Raw genomic sequence first — 15,028 nt, forward strand, 5'->3', positions numbered from 1 at the left:
TTCTGTAAAAGAAACTGAAACTCTTAGTCCAGTGAAATGGAAGGAGTTTATGTAACACCAAAACAAACTCCATGACTCCACAATCATAAAGGCGAAATTACCCACTAATGTGATCGATGCTGTTCTTCCGAGTCAACATGAACAAGGAGTGGTCAGTTCTGGAAGGCAAATCCTGATCTTTCTCACATATCATTCCTGAGGGCAGGTCAACGTTGTTACATAATCCAATGCGTTGACACGCATGTTCCCTTAGACGTGTGCCTTTTAAGCTTATGAACTCTTTATTTGTATTTTTTTCTCTCTTTCCACTTTGTTGGCTGGATGAGCAAATACCATCTGACAGGTCGCAAAGAGTTTTTACACTATGGGGAGGTGGGTTGGGCTTATGTGTGTTAGAGTGCAAGCCACAGAGATTGATGCATTTCGACAGCTGTGTGTGTGTGTGTTGGGCATGTCTGCAGATCTGGTTGGGTGAGACCGGGCTATATAAAAGGGCGGAGCACAAAGCTGAAGCTTTCTCAGTAGTTCTCCCGTCACACTGTTGGGTACCCAAACTACCAGGTGCTCTTTGGTTGGCTGGGCGCTAGATGGTTGGAGGTTAGACTGGCCAGTTGGAGTAGCAGCCACAGGATCTTTACCACCACAGAGCCTGTGGAAGGTGTGGAGGATCCAACTTTCTTTTTTTTTACGACTGCATTCCGGAACGCTTTTTTTCCCTGGAGCAAGTCGGAAACCCTGAATTTCAAGTCATTTTTTGCCGCATTCCTCCTTTTTGCCTGACCAAAAGGGTGTAATCGCAACCAGGTTGGCATATCAATCCCTCACGTTTCTACCTTCCCTGCACACTGCCAGCTTTTCCCCTTGCCTCCCCAGTGAAATTGTTGTTATTGATTTGGTGAACTTTGACACAAGACCCATGTTATTGGTCATGGAGAGATGCATTTAGATGGTGGCATAATGAGTTAGTTAGGATCTCTTTAGTGGTGGTGTGCCCCCCCCCACCCCACCACCACACACAGCTGGTCCTGTTTACTTGACTTGTGAGTTGGAGCACTATCGCTCAGTTTTCCACATCTCGCAGGAATGTACTTCAAAGCAGGCCACTCAAGCAGCTGGAAGTAAAGAAAATATACAATTGAATACTTTATTTATTTTTTTAAAGGATAGACTGGGCTCTTTCCAATTATGGTTGTCACTTTTGAATAAGATCTGTAATATTGTACCGAATTTAGTGTTGAGGGAATTCCTTAAATTGGCATGATAACAATCAAGATGATCACTCATTACATGTGATATCTTCAGAGGCTGAATGAATGTAACGTTTTTCGACTCGAGTCCAAGTTTGCGGCTTCGTGAATGGCAGCATTGTTTCCCTCGTCAGATCTAGTTCAGGCATGCCGATTGGAGATTATTATTACATTTTTTTTTTTAAGGTTCTGAGTGTCAGGTCCAAAACCAGACCAGATGTTAGTTCTGACGATGGCACTCTTTTCTGGATGGGTTTGATTGCAACTAGACTAGACTGCACTGGACATGACCGGATCAGGGAGACTGGGTTTGTTCATAGTCCTCGCCTCAGGCAAGAACTGTTCCCTTCCTCAAAGCCGTTCAGATGGTTTGAGTTTATTTGCAAGCATAGAAAACTGCCTCGTTTCTCATAATGCCAGTCTGTCGCCGGTATCAAACTTGAAGATAGGCTTTGGTTTAATTTGTAAGCACACTTTTGTCTTCCTCAGTGTTCAACAACGTTTAGTTTGATGCTATTGTCTTCTACTTGGATGGTTCTAAAAACACTTTTTTTTTTTTAATTGAGGCATCCGTGTATGCCTCTACACATGGGATGAATTATGGTTTCCTATTGGCTTAGTGGGCCGATGGAGTGACTCCATTATCTCTTTCTCTTCAGGTCTCCAGACCAGAGCTGCATCAACACACCGCGCAAAGAAACCAACCCCAGACCCACTACAGACATGATCATCAGACTGGGCAGGCTGACCCCTGGATACTTCCGCCTCCTACAGGTTTGTAAACCATTGGCGGCCTTTCATTGGGGTTTTGTGTGTGCCTAATACTGTATGAATTCATGCGGAAGGAAATATATTGACATTTCTCTACTTATTGATATGACTTGTTACAGTGAGTCAGCACTGAATCATGTAAAGATGCAGTCCATGTGGAATCGTCAACACTTGAAAAAACAAAAACGTCATTCAAGTTCAGAAAAACAGTATTGTGTTCTAGAGTCGCAGATGCATTAGAAATTAGTCATATGGGCACCATATCCGCTCCCACCCAGTCAATGAAATTCCTATTCTCCTTGCCACAGTTTGGTATTTGCTGATCTTTACGCTTGAATAACAATGGCCATGACCAATTTTTTTTTTGTGTGTTTTTTTGTTGTTGAATAGAGTCCTTGTTGACTTAGGAAATGTCAGCTAAGATGTATCTCTTATGAGGGAGTTATGATTCACTCGACTTGGAATGTAAGAGCACCGTGACAAGGTTTAACTTCCCCCTTGGCTCAGATATGGATGTAAGCAAAATGAAAAATGGACCACGTCAGAGTATTTGAGCGTTACTCCAAGGCCATGGTTTCTCTCCTCACATTCAGTAGCTAAAAGCGAATGAAAACGGCCTCTAATCCTCTTAAAATGAAGTAGTGTTTCCCCCTTTTTGCCTGAGTTCTACTGTGGACTCTAAACGGTGCAAGTGACCAGATATTAAAACGGCATGACCAACACTAACTTGTCATGTTGAATTCCGCCAGGCGGGAATCTGGGCCTGGTGTATAATAGTAGCCACTTTCCCCAGGACCACCCCCCATCTGCGACACACAATCTGCTTTCATCAACAAAGCCACTGATATGATTAGCATTGATGCTAATGCTAGTGATATTATTTCCTCCCCCTTTCTTTTGTTCCTCCTCCGCCGCAATAATCATTTACGGCCATGAATGTGATCCATGTCATCATTTGTGTAAAGTGTTTTCTCTGATATTTTAACTAATTGGAAAACAAATACCCCAAATACAGACTTTAGGAGAAAGTGACTCGTTGTTACATAAAATTACACATGTTGCTGTGATAATTGCTTTGTGGTAGGAGGAATTGAATATGTGTGATGGTAGTGAGGACTTCTCTGCCTTCTGGTTTGAATTTATGGTTTGTGATGGTTATTATGCTTTCAGATACAGTAAGTTGAAGTCAGAAGTTTTCATGCACTTAGGTTGGAGTCATTAAAACTCGTTTTAATGACAGATGACTTCACTTACAATATCACATTTCCAGTGGGTCAGAAGTTTACACACACTAAGTTGACTGTGCCTTTTAAACAGCTTGGAAAATTCTAGGAAATGATGTCATGGCTTTAGAAGCTTCTGATTGACTCAAATTATGTCAATGAGCCTATTGGAGGTATGCCTGTGGATGTACAGTGCCTTGCGAAAGTATTCGGCCCCCTTGAACTTTGCGACCTTTTGCCACATTTCAGGCTTCAAACATAAAGATATAAAACTGCATTTTTTTGTGAAGAATCAACAACAAGTGGGACACAATCATGAAGTGGAACGACATTTATTGGATATTTCAAACTTTTTTAACAAATCAAAAACTGAAAAATTGGGCGTGCTAAATTATTACTACTCCAGACCTGAATCCAATTGAGCACATCTGGGACATCATGTTTCGCTCCATCCACCAACGCCATGTTGCACCACAGACTGTCCAGGAGTTGGCGGATGCTTTAGTCCAGGTCTGGGAGGAGATCCCTCAGGAGACCATCCGCCACCTCATCAGGAGCATGCCCAGGCGTTGTAGGGAGGTCATACAAGCACGTGGAGGCCACACACACTACTGAGCCTCATTTTGACTTGTTTTAAGGACATTACATCAAAGTTGGATCAGCCTGTAGTGTGGTTTTTTAATTTTGAGTGTGACTCCAAATCCAGACCTCCATGGGTTGATAAGTTTGATTTCCATTGATAATTTTTGTGTGATTTTGTTGTCAGCACATTCAACTATGTAAAGAAAAAAGTATTTAATAAGAATATTTCATTCATTCAGATCTAGGATGTGTTATTTTAGTGTTCCCTTTATTTTTTTTGAGGAATGTATATAACTGTTTGGTCATAATGTCCATGCATATGTTTGGAGGAAAAAGGGGGATGCTTGCAAGCTGAAGAACACCATCCCAACTCTGAAGCACAAGGGTGGCAGCGTCATGTTGTGGTGCTGCTTTGCAGCAGGAGGGACTGGTGCACTTCACAAAATAGATGGCATCATGAACATGAATTCTTGACCCCAGTCAAGAAGTTAAAGCTTGGTCGCAAATGGGTCTTCCAAATGGACAATGACCCCAAGCATACTTCTAAAGTTGTGGCAAAATGGCTTAAGGGCAACAAAGTCAAGGTATTGGAGTGGCCATCACAAAGCGCTGACCTCAATCCTATAGAAAATGTGTGGGCAGAACTGAAAAAATGTGTGCGAGCAAGGAGGTCTTCAAACCTGACTCCGTTACACCAGCTCTGTCTGGAGGAATGGGCCAAAATGCACTTACTGTGAAAGGCTACCGGAAACAATTTAAATGCAATGCTACCAAATACTAATTGAGTGTATGTCAACTTCTGACACACTGGGAACGTGATGAGATAAATAAAAGCTGAAATAAATAATTCCCTCTACTATTATTCTGACATTTCACATTAAAATAAAGTGGTGATCCTAACTAACCTAAAACAGGGAATTTTTACTAGGATTAAATGTCAGGAATTGTGCACACAGCCATGTAATCTCCACAGACAAACACTAGAATGGACTTACTGAAGAGCTCGGTGACGTTCAACGTGGCACCATCATAGGATGCCACCTTTACAACAAGTCAGTTCGGCAAATTTCTGCCCTACTAGAGCTGCCCCAGTTAACTGTAAATACTGTTATTGTGAAGTGGAAATGTCTGGGAGCAACAACGGCTCAGCCACAAAGTGGTAGGCCACACAAGCTCACAAAACGGGACCACCAAGTGCTGAAGCGCGCCTGTCATCGGTTGCAACACTCACCACGAGTTCCGAACGGCCCCTGGAAGCAACATCAGCACAATAGCTGTTGGTCAGGAACTTCATGAAGTGGGTTTCCATGGCCGAGCAGCTGCACACAAGCCTAAGATCACCATGCGCAATGCCAAGTGTTGGCTGGAGTGGTGTAAAGCAGTGGAAACGCTTTCTCTGGAGTGATGAATCATGCTTCACCATCTGGCAGATGCCAGGATGCATAGTGCACGAACGCATAATGCCAACTGTAAAGTGTTGAGGTGGAATAATGTCCTGGGACTGTTTTTTTCATGGTTCGGGCTAGGCCCCTTAGTTCCAGTGAAGAGAAATCTTAATGCTACAGCATACGATGACATTCTAGATGATTCTTTGTGGCAACAGTTTGGGGAAGGCCCTTTCCTGTTCCAGCTTGATAATGCCCCCGTGCAGAAAACAAGGTCCATACAGAAATGGTTTGTCGAGATCGGTGTGGAATAACTTGACTGGCCTGACCTCAATCCCATCAAACACCTTTGGTATGAATTGGAACGCCGACTGCAAGCCAGGCCTAATCGGCCAACATCAGTTATGCTCTTGTGGTTGAATGGAAGCAAGTCCCCGCAGCAATGTTCCAACATCTAGAGGAAAGCCTTCCCAGAAGTGTGAATGCTGTTAGCGCAGCAAAGAGGGGGACCAACTCCATATTAATGCCCATGATTTTGGAGTGAGCTGTTCGACAAGCAGGTGTTCACATACTTTTGGTCATGTAGTTGTAATCTTGCATGTGTATCCAGAGGCCTTTTCCACTAAAGATATGGCAGTGCTCTCTAAACGCCTGAGCTTAAAATGGAGTCTTATCTTATTTGCTTTGAGGCCCTCCAGGCATAATGGAGGGCAAAGAAGGGGGCTGTATTGTACGGAGTTCACATACCCTCCCGGTGTTCAGGGACCTTCTGCATCTACCCTTTGGTATAGCATGCAAAGAGCCTGGAACAGACCAGTCTTGTGTACCAAGAACATTGTGCCCCCTTCTTGCTAAAATATTTCCTTGCCCTCTCTAAATGTTTAATAACTGTTCTAACCACAAGCCTGGGCACTGTGGATATGTGGAACACTGGTGTTGTTTGGGAAGTTGGGTTTCAGGTATTGTTTTTGAAAGGAAGAAGCTTTATTGCATTTCTTTTCTGTACATTTTCATGTTTTGTCACATTCAATTATCTTTTTATAGAATCTTTGACTTAAATGTTGCCTAAGGCATTGGTTTTGTTTTTCCAGATTTGGTTCAGATATGTTCTACGACCCATATGTTGATAACTCAACTTTTGCCTTTTGTGTGTTCTCTCTACAGAGACAGGTGGCGGGTGAGGTGCAGACCCAGCCACAGGACCGCGCGGTCAACCAGATAGCCATGATGCTGGCCATCATGGGCCTGAGCCTGTCCTACTACAGTGCCAAACGGATGACGGAGAAGGTCCATAGGCTCCAGAAGAGAAGAGATCCCCATACCCCCTGAAGAGACCCCCCTGGAGATTACAGTGTCGGTGTCCAGAACAACACCTTTTCACAACCAATCAGTCGTAGTCACGTCGTTCAGACACTGGAGTTTTACTGGGATCACTCTCAATGTGAGGAGAATTCGGGAATTCGGGGGGAGTGTATGTGGGAAAGGGTGTGTATGTGGGAAAGGCCCATGGTGGGGTTTGTGTGGTCCTGATAACGTTTGGGGGGTAAAAAATACAACCAGCTGTCTATGGTCAGGCTGGGCTCCTGCTTCAGTCGTTGCCAGGGTACAGGCGTGCAGGATGCCGTCAATACTGTTCTGAGCTAAAAAGGGATAGAGAAATGCTTAACTGGATATTCTAATGTACTGTGAATCTTGCCAGTGAATCTTGCCAACTATATGACAGTTTGTCTAAAATAACTGAACAGTAATTATTTTTTAATTAAGGGAAGGCTATCTGCACTTGAGATGTATCTAGTAATGACTGAAGGCGGGCCCGTAGTGCGGTTGAAAGTGGGAAGAAAGGAACCCTCTTAGGTTTTTTGTAATTCCTTATTGTTAAAAAAAAATAAAAGTGAGCCATGTGAACTAGATGTGGAGGAGTCTCAAACTGGTCAATAATTCCACACATGTTCAATATATGTTAATGTCAGACACAAACAACTGTACATTACTGGTGAAATTAAGTATTTTAACATTTTGGGAACTTGCTTATCCAAATATATGAAAGAAAGGCACTTCAATCACAACTTTGTTTTTCACAATGTTTCTAGATTAAAGTCTTGATAAAAATGTGTGGCTTTCTTTAAAGAACTCGATCTGCAATAGCTACTAGGTGTTACCACAAATATTCTAACTTTAGTAAACGTTGCATGGGTGTGCAGCTTTTAATCTCTTCGTTAATACTGTCACATTCAGTTTTTTTTAAAGGATGATAACCATGAATGTATTTTTCTGTGATGTTTTTATAGAAAAGCTGTGACTTGAATAAAGCTGTGACTTGAATAATAAGAACTGTGGCAGTTTTAGTAATGATTATAAGGTGTTTGGGAATTTTGGAAAAACCGATGTGAACAAGCATTTTATCACTATTTAGTTTAGGGGAACTTCTTTAATCTCAATTTTTCTGTGAAAAGATGATCTTGCACCACCATTTCAGCTCAATAGCTGCTTGGTTGGACTTGGCATATTAGACTCTTGCAGCACCACTTCCTGTATCGCAGGGTGTCTGGTGTCCGCAGGAGCGTGCCGTCTGCACGCAACAGGAAGTGTTCAGGCCTCCAGACAGCCGTTGTCTTCATCATAACTGGGGCATCTGTATCAGTAGTCTGTAACAGTTTGCCCTCAAATCCGTAGCCTCTCCTGCACCAATTTAACAGTGGTGGCAAAATCACAGGGCAATGTTTTAATCTATACCAAACAAAAATATAAACGCAATAATTTCAACGATCTTACTGAGTTACAGTTCATATAAGGAAATTGATTTATTGAATTTTCTTTGCCCCTAATCTATGGATTTCACATGACTGGGCAGGGGTGCAGCCATGGGTGGGCCTGGGAGAGCATAGGCCAACCCACTTGGGAGACTGGCTCACCCACTGGCAGCCAGGCCCAGCCAATCAGAATGATTCTTTCAGCACAAAGGGCTTTAATGCATACAGAAATACTCCTCTGTTTCATCAGCTGTCTGAGTGGCTGGTCTCAGAAGATCCCGCAGGTGAAGAAGCCTGATGTGGAGGTCCTGGGCTGGCGTTATTACACTTGGTCTGCGGTTGTGAGGTCGGTTGGATGTACTGCTAATTCTCTAAAATGACGTTGGAGGCTGTTTATAGTAGAGAAATGAGCATTCATTTATCTCTGGTGGACATTCTTGCAGTCAGCATGCCAATTGCACACCCCCTCAAAACTTGAGACATCTGTGGCATTGTGTTGTGTGACAAAACTGCACATTTTAGTGGCCTTTTATTGTCCCCAGCACAAGCTGCACCTGTGTAATGATCATGTTGTTTAATCAGCTTCTTGATATGCCACACCTGTCGGGTGGATGGATTATCTTTGCAAAGGAAAAATGCTCCCTAACAGGGATGTAACAAATTTGTCCCCAAAATGTGAGGTAAATACACTTTCTGTGCATTTGGAAAATTTCTGGGATATTTTATTTCAGCTCATGAAACATGGGACCAACACTTTACATGCCGTGTTTATATTTTTGTTCAGTATGTTTTGCTTTTACTGTCAGACAGTTTGTTAGTAGAGAAAAGCAGTCAAATCTGTATGTTCTCCAATGGCACTCATTTTAGAATGTGTGCAGATTATACATCCCAAGGGTTGGAGGAAGACTCATGCACCGGTTAAACATCAACCATACTGAGGCCCCTCCTTGTCTGTTCCATGTTATCTCTACAGAATGTTCTCTTCTATACCTGGGTAGACTGTATAGAAGCTATGCATCTGAGCTACTTATAGCATGACCATGTTAGGGAGGGTGAGAGGGTAGTGGTGACTGATGAGGACTTCAGAGAAGAGGGACGGGGGTTGAAAGCTGTTTGTGTACGGTTTGTTGATTCACCAGTCCAGTTCTTTATACAGGTTCTTTTGAAGAAGGCTGAAGTCTTGTCAGGACAAAATAAGGAAATAGTTGGAATGGCAATGGTGAGTTGGTACAAATGGATCTAAGGAATAGTTTATTTCCTCATTGTCCTCCTTTAAAGTTTAGGAAGATGAGTATAAAGGAGATAGATATTGAGCTCTAAAAAAATTTGGAAGATATAAGAATGTTTTAATGAAGGAAGGATCATTGCCTGCGCTTAAGTGATGTTTGTCAGAACTAGGAGAAAGTATGTGTAGTGTTAGAATGTTCCATGTTGAGTGTGAGGAATTTGTGTTCAAGTAGTTATATGAATAGGTTTAACCTGTCACATAATAGAGAAGTCTGAATTGTCCTTGTTTTGGTTGGCTTTTGAAAACCAGTCAGATAGATTAGCCCCAAGCCACCAATAGCAATAATGAAACTGTTAGCACTTTTAGCAGTAGACAAAATATTGTCGATTTCCCTCTGAATGATCTTCAGTCAGGCAGATAGCTTGATCAACTGGGGATCACATCAAAATCGCTTTGTTTATTCATCGCAAGCCCAGAGAAGGCAGATTGGAGCCTGCTATTCTCCACGTTTCCTCTTCAACTAACGAGTCAATGGGCTAAAGCTAGAGAATGCATGCTCATTGCTCGCTCAGACGCTCACTTGCAGATGTGATGCTCTGTGACAGGCCAGGGATGGGGCCTCGTCGGGTGACACGTGTCCCTCTGCCCATGGCCCTAGCCCCCCTCCACCCTACCGTTCTGTCTCGCCCATCACTGGGCAAAAACACCACATTGGTGTCTCCATGATGCAAGCCTGGGACAACAAACCTAAAAGAAGCGTTCTCATTGGCTATCCAGTGATGCGTCACAGAAATCGGCCCAGATATGAGCCACAGAGACAAAGGGAAGGGGTTCAGGTTGGTGGGGGAGAAATTCAGGGCTGGGGAAATGTCTACTGCTGTGATGCTCCAACATGCTTCCTTTTTAACCATAAGGGAGGGAGGAGGTCAAAGAATAGCACTTAGGGGAGAAGTGAGAACAAAGTGGCCTTCCAAGTCTAAACGTAACAATTCTTGAGTGAGACGATTTGTCAGAGAAGGTTCCAGAAATGTGTGTTTTCTGCAAATGCTATATTACTTTGTGGTGCCTGAGTGGGTTGGGCAAAACCCCTGTCCCTTTCCCTATGAAATTATTTGTTGAATTGCTAGTCCTCTGTATCTGTGATCATTGATTCTAGTCTTTAGTTTAAGTTTATTTTTTATTTTTTATGTAAAATGACTAAAACAAATGGATGAAGTAAATGAATGGCTACTGGGACAGTGGAAAGGCTTGCAAAATGAATACCACTCAAAAGGACACAGTATCTGCTCACAGACATGTACTTATTAACTCTATAAGTGTTTAATAGGACCTTTATTTTCACAAATACGCACCCACACCCCATCCGGTCAGTCTCTAGCATCCACAGTAGGTTGGTGGCACCTTAATGAACGGGCTCGTGGTAATGACTGGAGCGGAATCAGTGGAATACTATCAAACACATGGTTTCCATCCCATTTGCGCCACTCCGGACATTATTATATGCGGTATGCTCCTTTTGATTTTCCGTTGCAAAACGTTTTGCTACAGTGGGCCCTAATGAATACGACACTGGTGGCATCCCCACCACTGTTACTCCGTTACCAAGACACAGATCGAGGATCAGTGCACCCTCCCCAAATCTTGACATTATAGCTGGTGAAATACAAAAACTGACCTTAGATCATTTCCACCCTCTGCCATGGCAGCCTTTGGTCTGGTGAGCCATTAATGTAGGGCAGCATGTTCCCCCTCATAATCTAGCTGTTTTTTTACCATCTGTCTATCGAAAACTTTTTTAATCAGGATTTTGTGAAAGCTGCTTAACTCTATGATTATCTCTCTGGACTCAAACATTGTTTACTTATGGCCTGCTATGGTTTTCCCATGGTTTTATTACGACCATATATGTAAATGTATACATATACAGTGCCTTGCAAAAGTTTTCATCCCCCTTGGCGTTTTTCCTATTTTGTTGCATTACAACCTGTAATTTAAATTGATTTTTATTTGGATTTCATGTAATGGACCTACACAAAATAGTCAACATTTGTGAACTGAAATGAAAAAAATTACTTGTTCCAATTTTTTTTTTTATAAACGGAAAAGTGATGCATGCATAAGTATTCACCCCCTTTGCTATGACACCCCTAAGTAAGATCTGGTGCAACCAATTACCTTCAGAAGTCACATAATTACTTAAACAAAGTCCACCTGTGTGCAATCTGTCACATGATCTGTCACATGATCTCAGTATATATACACCTGTTCTGAAAGGCCCCATAGTCTGCAACACAACTAAGCAAGGAGCACCACCAAGCAAGCGGCACCCTGAAGACCAAGGAGCTCTCCAAACAGGTCAGGGACAAAGTTGTGGAGAAGTACAGATCTTCTATACTATATTATAAAAAAATATGCAAAACTTTGAACATCCCACAGAGCACCATTAAATCCATTATTAACAATGGAAAGAATATGGCAACACAAGAAACCTGCCAAGAGAGAGCCGCCCACCACAACTCACAGACCAGACAAGGAGGACATTAATTAGAGAGGCAACAAAGATAACCCTGAAGGTGCTGCAAAGCTCCACAGCGGAGATTGGAGTATCTGTCCACAGGACCACTTTAAGCCGTACACTCCACAGATCTGGACTTTATAGAAGAGTGGACAGAAAAAGCAATTGCTTAAAGAAACAAATAAGCAAACACGTTCGCCAAAAGGCATGTGGGAGAAGGTACTCTGGTCAGATGAGACTAAAATTGAGCTTTTTGGCCACCAAGGAAAATGCCATGTCTGGCGCAAACCCAACACCTCTCATCACCCCCAGAACACCATCCCCACAATGAAGCATGGTAGTGGCAGCATCATGCTGTGGGGATGTTTTTCATAGGCAGGGACTGGGAATACAGGGAAATTCTTGAGGGATACCTGTTTCAGTCTTCCAGAGATTTGAGACTGGGACGGAGTTTCATCTTCCAACAGGACAATTATTTCTTGTTTGTTTCACAATAAAAAATATTTTGCATCTTCAAAGTGGTAGGCATGTTGTATAAATAAAATGATACAAACTCCCCAAAAATAAATTTACATTTCAGGATGTAAGGCAAAAAATAGGAAAATGCCAAGGGGGTATTCGCAAGACACAGTATCTCTGTTTTTTGTGGTAATCTTTTTAGCTTTTTCTATTTAGACTTGTTCGCTACTGTCTGGTACTTGTTACTGTTCGCTACTGTCTGGTACCTGTTACTGTTAGCTACTGTCTATTACCTGTTACTGTTAGCTACTCCCGAGTGGACTCCCGAGTGGGGCGGCGGTCTAAGGCACTGCATCTCAGTGCAAGACTACATCACTACAGTCCCTGGTTTGAGTCCAGACTGTATCACATCAGGCCGTGATTGGGAGTCCCATAGGGTGGCGCACAATTGGCCCAGCGTCTTCCGGGTTTGGCCAGAGTAGGCCGTCATTGTAAATAAGAATTTGTTCTTAACTGACTTGCCTAGTTAAATAAAGGTTAAATAAAAAATACTTTCTGGTAACTGTTACTATTAGCTACTTTCTGGTACATGTAACTATTAGCTACTGTCTGGCACCTGTTACTGTTAGATACTGTCTGGTACCTGTTACTGTTACTGTTAGTTACTGTCTGGTACCTGTTACTGTCTGGTACCTGTTACTATTAGTTACTGTCTAGTACCTGTTACTGTTAGTTACTGTCTGGTACCTGTTACTGTTAGTTACTGTCTGGTACCTGTTACTGTCTGGTACCTGTTACTGTTAGCTACTGTCTGGTCCCTGTTACTGTCTGGTACCTGTTACTGTTAGCTACTGTCTGGTACCTGTTACTGTTAGTTACTGTCTGGTACCTGTTACTGTCTGGTACCTGTTACTGTTAATTACTGTCTGGTACCTGTTACTGTTAGCTACTGTCTGGTACCTGCTACTGCCTGGTACCTGTTACTGTTAGTTACTGTCTGGTACTTGTTACTGTTAGTTACTGTCTAGTACCTGTTACTGTTAGTACTGTCTGGTACCTGTTACTGTTAGTACTGTCTGGTACCTGTTACTGTTAGTTACTTTCTGGTACTTGTTACTGTTAGTTACTGTCTGGTACCTGCTACTGTCTGGTACCTGTTACTGTTACTTACTGTCTGGTACCTGCTACTGTCTGGTACCTGTTACTGTTAGTTACTGTCTGGTACCTGTTACTGTCTGCTACCTGTTACTGTCTGGTACCTGCTACTGTCTGGTACCTGCTACTGTCTGGTACCTGTTACTGTTACTTACTGTCTGGTACCTGTTACTGTTAGTTACTGTCTGGTACCTGCTACTGTCTGGTACCTGTTACTGTTAGTTACTGTCTGGTACCTGCTACTGTCTGGTACCTGTTACTGTTACTTACTGTCTGGTACCTGCTACTGTCTGGTACCTGTTACTGTTAGTTACTGTCTGGTACCTGTTACTGTCTGCTACCTGTTACTGTCTGGTACCTGCTACTGTCTGGTACCTGCTACTGTCTGGTACCTGTTACTGTTACTTACTGTCTGGTACCTGTTAATGTCTGGTACCTGTTACTGTTAGTTACTGTCTGGTACCTGCTACTGTCTGGTACCTGTTACTGTTAGTTACTGTCTGGTACCTGTTAATGTCTGGTACCTGTTACTGTTAGTTACTGTCTGGTACCTGCTACTGTCTGGTACCTGTTACTGTTAGTTACTGTCTGGTACCTGTTACTGTTAGGTCCCTGTTACTGTTAGTTACTGTCTGGTACCTTTTACTGTTAGTTACTGTCTGGTACCTGTTACTGTCTGGTACCTGTTACTGTTAGTTACTGTCTGGTACCTGTTACTGTTAGTTACTGTCTGGTACCTATTACTGGAAAACAGAAAAAGAAAGCACCCTCTACTGGGCATCAAGATCACAGTTCTAAAAGGGATCCTTTGTTAGGTGTAAATCTACCCCTACAATAAACTAAATCCAGATTGACCTAAGGACAGAATGGGTTCTTGCCAGTTGTCATGTTTGGTGCAGATAACCTCATCGTTGTTCAAATTATTTTGAAACAAAGATTACACAAGGCAAACATCTTATGTCAATGTTGAGCTCAGAAATGTCCTTACAATGTTTCCCCGTTTCTTCGTAAAAATCAATGCACTGAGCGATTTAAGTATGAGCATACTAAAAGTGACCATCTGGGTTACCCTCGGCAATCATAGCTACAAATCCTTCACCACAGACATTTCATGAGCAGAACTACGTTTGTGAGAGAAAACACGAGGGGCAGAGAGGCATTGCCAAGAGATGTTGCTAAACCCAATCAGGAATTGCTCTGACATAACAGACCACAACCACCTGACACCCTACAATCTGATTCAACAGCTCTTAGTTCTGGCCCAAGGACAAGGCTACAGTTCCTCTCAACAGGAGAGCTAAATAAAAACACTGTGGGACATCTTAGACTGCTCATATATAAACAAGTCATACAGTACATAAATAATTTGGAAACTTAGAGTAGAGTCAATCATTCATTATTTGATGCTGTTCTCAGATGTCTACAAACATGTGTCTGCAAACTAGCCTAAATAGATGACATGTAACAATTTACTGAGGGGGGCTCATGAATGATGTTGAATAAAGACATTATGAAGGTTGTTCTGAGTGATACTGAAACACTAATAAAGCTGCTATGACTGATGTCATAAAAGTGTTATGAATGCCTTATGTATACCTCCGTCAAGTAAAGTGTTACCAATATCATCTCTCAGGTACACACGGTCTATTCTCTTGAACTTGGGCTCACACCTTAATTGATAATAAAAACCTCTTCATAATAATCAAAGCCATA

The 15,028-nt window shown here is 42.4% G+C and overlaps 1 long non-coding RNA gene across 1 annotated transcript; it reads left to right on the forward strand.

Annotated features, from left to right (window-relative positions):
• The first annotated feature begins 467 nt into the window (after positions 1–467).
• Positions 468–6,752, forward strand: LOC112246115. Its single transcript, XR_002952862.2, has 3 exons — positions 468–804; positions 1,907–2,021; positions 6,373–6,752. It is a non-coding gene; the product is annotated as an uncharacterized LOC112246115 (long non-coding RNA).
• Positions 6,753–15,028: the final 8,276 nt, after the last annotated feature.

This window comes from Oncorhynchus tshawytscha, linkage group LG03 (assembly GCF_018296145.1).
Source record: "Oncorhynchus tshawytscha isolate Ot180627B linkage group LG03, Otsh_v2.0, whole genome shotgun sequence".
In the NCBI taxonomy this organism is placed as follows: Eukaryota; Metazoa; Chordata; class Actinopteri; order Salmoniformes; family Salmonidae; genus Oncorhynchus; species Oncorhynchus tshawytscha.